The sequence below is a fragment of the Trachypithecus francoisi genome, unplaced genomic scaffold (assembly GCF_009764315.1).
Source record: "Trachypithecus francoisi isolate TF-2019V2 unplaced genomic scaffold, Tfra_2.0 Lachesis_group5, whole genome shotgun sequence".
NCBI classification, from domain to species: domain Eukaryota; kingdom Metazoa; phylum Chordata; class Mammalia; order Primates; family Cercopithecidae; genus Trachypithecus; species Trachypithecus francoisi.
Genome location: NW_022681470.1, coordinates 5,400,978 through 5,406,977, shown reverse-complemented (window position 1 = coordinate 5,406,977; position 6,000 = coordinate 5,400,978).

Genomic DNA, 6,000 nt, shown 5'->3' with positions numbered 1-6,000 from the left:
CTGAGACTGTGTAATTTTTAAGAAAAGAGGCTTAATTGACTCACGGTTCTGCACGGCTGGGGAAGCCTCAGGAAACTTACAATCGTGGCAGAAGGCATCTCTTCACAGGGCGGCAGGAAAGCGAGAATGAGGGCAAGCAGGGGGCTTGCAGACGCTTATAAAACCATCCGATCTCGTGAGACTTACCCACTATCACGAAACAGCTTAGAGGAACTGCCCCCATAATCCGATGACCTCCACCTGGTCCTGCCCTTGACACGTGGGGATAAGGGGGATTAGAATTCAAAGTGAGATTTGGGTGGGGACACAGAGCTAAACCGTATCAAGATGCATCATTCATTATTTTCTTTTATTGTTAACAGCTTTATTGAGAGATAATTCACATACCTGTTATAAATATATATGCAATAATTTAAGTGTTGTAATTGTACAATTAAATGGGTTTTTTTGGTGTGTCTTTGAGATGGAGTCTTGCTCTGTCACCCAGGCTGGAGTGCAGTGGCACGATCTCGGCTCACTGAAAACTCTGCGTCCCGGGTTCAAGGGATTCTCCTACCTCAGCCTCCTGAGTAGCTGGGACTACAGGCACGTGCCACCATGCCTGGCTAATTTTTGTATTTTTAGAAGAGACGGAGTTTCACCATGTTGGTCAGGCTGGTCTCAAACTCCTGACCTCATGATCTGCCCACCTCGGCCTCTCAAAGTGCTGGGATTACAGGCGTGAGACACCATAGCCAGCCAATTCAATGGTTTTTAATGTATTTACACAGCAGTGCAACCATCACCACAATCAATTTGGAATCTTTTCATGATGCCAAAAGGAAACTCTGCCTTTTAACCATAACTCTCTTTTTTTTTTTTTTTGAGACGGAGTCTTGCTCTGTCGCCCAGGCTGGAGTGCAGTGGCCGGATCTCAGCTCACTGCAAGCTCCGCTCCCGGATTCACGCCATTCTCCTGCCTCAGCCTCCTGAGTAGCTGGGACTACAGGCGCCCGCCACCGCGCCCGGCTAGTTTTTTTTTTTGTATTTTTAGTAGAGACGGGGTTTCACGGTGTTAGCTAGGATGGTCTCGATCTCCTGACCTCGTGATCCGCCCGTCTACAGCCTCCCAAAGTGCTGGGATTACAGGCTTGAGCCACCGCGCCCGGCCTTAACCATAACTCTTAACCTCTCACTTCTATTCTCACCTGCAGCCATAGTCAACCCCTAGTCTATTTCCTGTTTCTGTAGATTTTCTCTCCTGGACGTTACATGTAAATGGAATTGTACAATATGTGGTCTTTTGTGGCTGGCTTCTTTCACTTGACATACTGTTTTCAAGGTTCGTACTTGCTGGAGCATGTGTCAGTGCTTCATTTCTTTTTATATTTGAGTGATATTCTACTATGTGGCTCATTTTAAAATACTGACTGTGCATTTAGTGAGCTTTCATGAGAAGCAAAATATGGAGAACTCTTTTTTTTTTTTTTTGAGAGGTTCAGTACGTTTGTCTTCTGGCTCTTTGTTTGAAATTTATATTTGCTTTCATACAGCTTAGCACAACCTGGCTAAAAGTAAATCCCACTCAGGCCATTGGCCAGTTTTCCATGGTGGCAGGCACCGTGGACTCTTCTGGGAACTGCATGTCTGGAAAAACAACATAAAACAAAGGCGTCTCTAGAGAACATCCGTCAAATATTATAGTTGGATACGGCGACCTGAGGTCTGATCTGGGGGCATGTGCTTAGAAATGTCAAAAGACAGTAGGCAGCTTCAATTCCTCTCACCCTCTCAGCTGTTCCCAGCAAGCTGTGGAGGAGTTGAGGTTGCCTCCCCACCTTCCCACTCACCCACTGTCTGCCCTTTTACCTGCTAGCACTTGGTAAAAGGCCACAGGGCTGTGGCCACTCCTTCCAATGAGGGAACATCTGACCAAACTACTGACTTAATAAGAAATTGCTGATTCGGCAGGAACTTTGTACATCCAGAGAGGAGACCAAGGGAAGGGCCGTATGATTTGTAGACAGAATCTCTAACAGAATCTCTGAAGCCTTTTCCTTCAAAAAAAAAAAAAAAAGTGCATAATCTTTTTCTTTTTTTCTTTTTTTTGGAGACAGAGACTCACTCTATTGCCCAGCCCAGGCTGGAGTCCAGTGGCAGGATCTCGGCTCACCACAACCTCTGCCTCCCAGGTTCAAGTGATTCTCCTGCCTCAGGATCCTGAGTGGCTGGGATTACAGGAGCCCACCATCACGCCCTGCTAATTTTTGTATTTTCAGTAGAGATGGGGTTTCACCATGTTGGCCAGGCTGGTTTCGAATTCCTGACCTCAAGTGATCCACCTGCCTCAGCCTCCCAAAGTGCTGGGATTACAGGTGTGAGCCACTGTGCCCAGCCCCACGTGCATAATCTTAGTTCAGACACAACTGAGATCAGAATTCTGCTTGCTCTTTTTAGTTCACCCATTCATCCATCCATGCATCCATGCATCCATGCATCCATCCATCCATCCATCCATCCATCCATCCATCCATCCAATGAACATTTATTCAATACCAGTTTGGTCAGTCTTTAAGCCTAGTGTTAGGTAGAAGGGAGCAATCTGGGCTGAAAACTTTTTCACAAATTGTATTTAAATTATGTATTTGCGTCTTGTGGTAGTGTTTGAACTTCTTCTTCCTTAAGGACAAGGACTGTATTCATTCCTGTGAATATATAGATGATGATTACATAATATTCTTGATCATAGAGATACTTGAATAGATGACCACATGTATGTTCGGCAGTCAGCCTAGTGCTCATCTGTTGGTGGTGTGGATGAGGAAGCCTCCCTGGGAACCAGGGACCTCTCCAAGTGGTAATAGACTACAGAAGCCAAGCTGACCACCGTCTGTCGGCACACTTGATTACACCTGCTGGAGCTAAATGAAAAGGAATACAGTTCAACGATGGCCCTTCACGATGACTGTTGTTTGCTTTTGTCCTGTGAAAGTCAACTTCTTCCCTCTGAAGGCTGCTTGATTCCTAGACTGACCCTGGAGAGGAAAGCAGTAACTTTGGAAAAGTCACGGTGACACTTCCTAGTAATAGGACGCTTTGGAGAGCTAAGAATCAGTACAGCAATGCAGGAGAAAGAGGTGACGTGCTCCCCAAAAAGCAGTTTGAGGAAGTAATTATGTGCATCAAAGTTATAGACAACTACCCGTGCCATTTTAACATGGATCAACTTTATTGAGAAATAGTTTACATTTGATAAAAAGTATCATTTTAAATGTACCTGGTGAGTTTCATGACATGTACTCACTCCTGTGAATAACTGTCGCCATGCCCAAAAAACTCGCTTGTGGCCGGGCGCGGTGGCTCAAGCCTGTAATCCCAGCACTTTGGGAGGCCGAGACGGGCGGATCACGAGGTCAGGAGATCGAGACCATCCTGGCTAACACGGTGAAACCCCGTCTCTACTAAAAAATACAAAAAACGAGCCGGGCGAGGTGGCGGGCACCTGTAGTCCCAGCTACTCAGGAGGCTGAGGCAGGAGAATGGCAGGAACCCAGGAGGCAGAGCTTGCAGTGAGTGGAGATCGCGCCACTGCACTCCAGCCTGGGCAACAGAGCGAGACTCTGTCTCAAAACAAAACAACAACAACAACAAAAAACTTGCTTGTGATTTTTTTGTAGGCAATTTCCTCTCACCTCCCATCCCCACTAGCACTGATCTCAGTCACTATCAGTGTTTTGTCTTTTCTAGAATTTCACATACATTGAATCATCAAGCATGCCCTTTTTTGGGTCAGTTGCTTTAGCTCAGCATGTTTTTGAAATTGGTCCATGTTACCCTGTGTGTCAGTAGCGTGTTGGTTTCTATTGCTGAACAGGATCTCATTTTATGAATATTTCACTATTTGTGAGGCATCCTATTTGGGATCCATTCACTTGTTAGTGAACATTGGAATGCCCAGTTTCTGGCTATAACAAATACGGCTTCTATAAGCATTGTGGAGGGGTGGTTTTGTGGACATATGATTTTATTTCACTTGGGTAAAATACCTAGGAGCGGAATGGCGGGGTTGTGTGGTAGGTGTACATTAATGAGGAATTTCTAGTTTTCCAAAGTGGTTCGACCATTTTTTCTTTGTGCCTTTTTGAAAACGCTGTTCGTATTATGAAGTCTTATAGGGCAATTAAAAATTTAGGATAAATTGATATATATTTTTTTCTCTTGAAGGGAAGACTCTGGGCTATAACCATAGACAAGACTGGTAACAGGCAGCAGACGTGGCAAAGGTCACAGATCCTCCATATGCTGGACATAACGGTCTTTGCCAAACAGCTGAAAGTCTTGGCCATGAAATGCTGCTTTTCATCACTGAGTAGACACTATTGGAAAAGCAAGCGGGAAGCCAGAGCTCCAGAGACTTGGGTGCAACCACCACCATGAAAATAGCACAAAGAGACTTTGTGTGTTTATTTCGTGTCAAATTTGGTGGAAATTTTTCTCATTCAAGAAAAATCCAACTGTCACTACCCTTGCTCATTATTGCAAATTGGCGTAGGAGCCCCCCACACTTTTTACTGTTTTATCTCTAAGTGTCAGGTTAAGACCATGCTGCTTTCTGCCTTGCTACACTCCAGCCACTGTTCGTCCTGAGAGATTTCCATGGTCATGTTCTGTTAGTCCAAGGGGTGGTTTTTTACTCCATTTCATTTGGCCTGGCTCAGAGACAAGTGTTGTAATCAATAGCTTGGGAGGCAGCTCACTGGTCACACAGCTCGATGTGGACTCACCAGAGTTTCTATTGGCAGCCCTGGGTTTTCATCTCTTTAAAGCAAGTGGAGAGTACAGTCAGCTCATAAGCCGACGCGGTTCTTCACAGCATTCTTCCGGAAGCACCCAACATCCAGCTTTCAAGGAGACAGTTCATTATCGCTTTCTTTTTCTTTCTTTTTTTTTTTTTTGAGACGGAGTCTCGCTTTGTCGCCCAGGCTGGAGTGCAGTGGCCGGATCTCAGCTCACTGCAAGCTCCGCCTCCCGGGTTCCCGCCATTCTCCTGCCTCAGCCTCCCGAGTAGCTGGGACTACAGGCGCCACCACCTCGCCCGGCTAGTTCTTTGTATTCTTTTTAGTAGAGACGGGGTTTCAACGTGTTAGCCAGGTGATCCGCCCGTCTCGGCCTCCCAAAGTGCTGGGATTACAGGCTTGAGCCACTGCGCCCGGCCGTTCATTATCTCTTTCAAAGAATCTGTTTCACGTAACAGACATTCCTAGCATTTGGTCATTGCTTGTCGTCAGTAGAGAAGTTTACTAGGAGAAATGTCAGGATCCCCAGCTCTAGAAGTTCTACTCAAAAGCAGAGTAAGGGCCTGGTGACCTCTTCGGGTCTGTGGTCACGGGACAAAGCTGTGAAGGGTGAATACAAGTCACTTGGTTTGTCCAGGCTCTACCAGTTGTTTGCTGGGAGACAGCCCGTGGAGAATGGTTATAGAGTTTGGATTTCCAAGTCAAATACATGTTGATCAAATCCCAACTGGGCCGCTGCCTCCGTTCCTTCATCTCTAATGTAGGAATAGCAGCTTATTAATGAGTTGTGAGCATTAAAAGGGACAGTACATGTAAAGCATTTATTATACTGCCTAGAAAACCAGCCCCGCCCTCCTTGTTCTATTTGTTTCAATTGCCCTAAATATGACGTTGCTGAACTAGTGTTGAGCATTTCTAGAGCTAATGTACTATGCCTCAAAATTTACAGAATTTCTCATCTTTCAGTTCAAGGTTAGACCTCACAGTAGCAGTAGTAAATTATAGTGGTAATAACTTTAAAATATTTTAATTAACAAAATCTACAAAATTGTTGTACCTTGCAGGATGTACAAGAGTTAAAGAGAACTAAATATTCAACGAGAATCAGTTCCAGGTGATGAGGTGTTGTGAGAGAGAGAAGGTGGCTGGCGGGGAACTTTTCCTTATGGTCAAGATTCAGGAAAAGAAGCAACAAGTGTTAACAGTGAAACAGCAAAAGGACTAA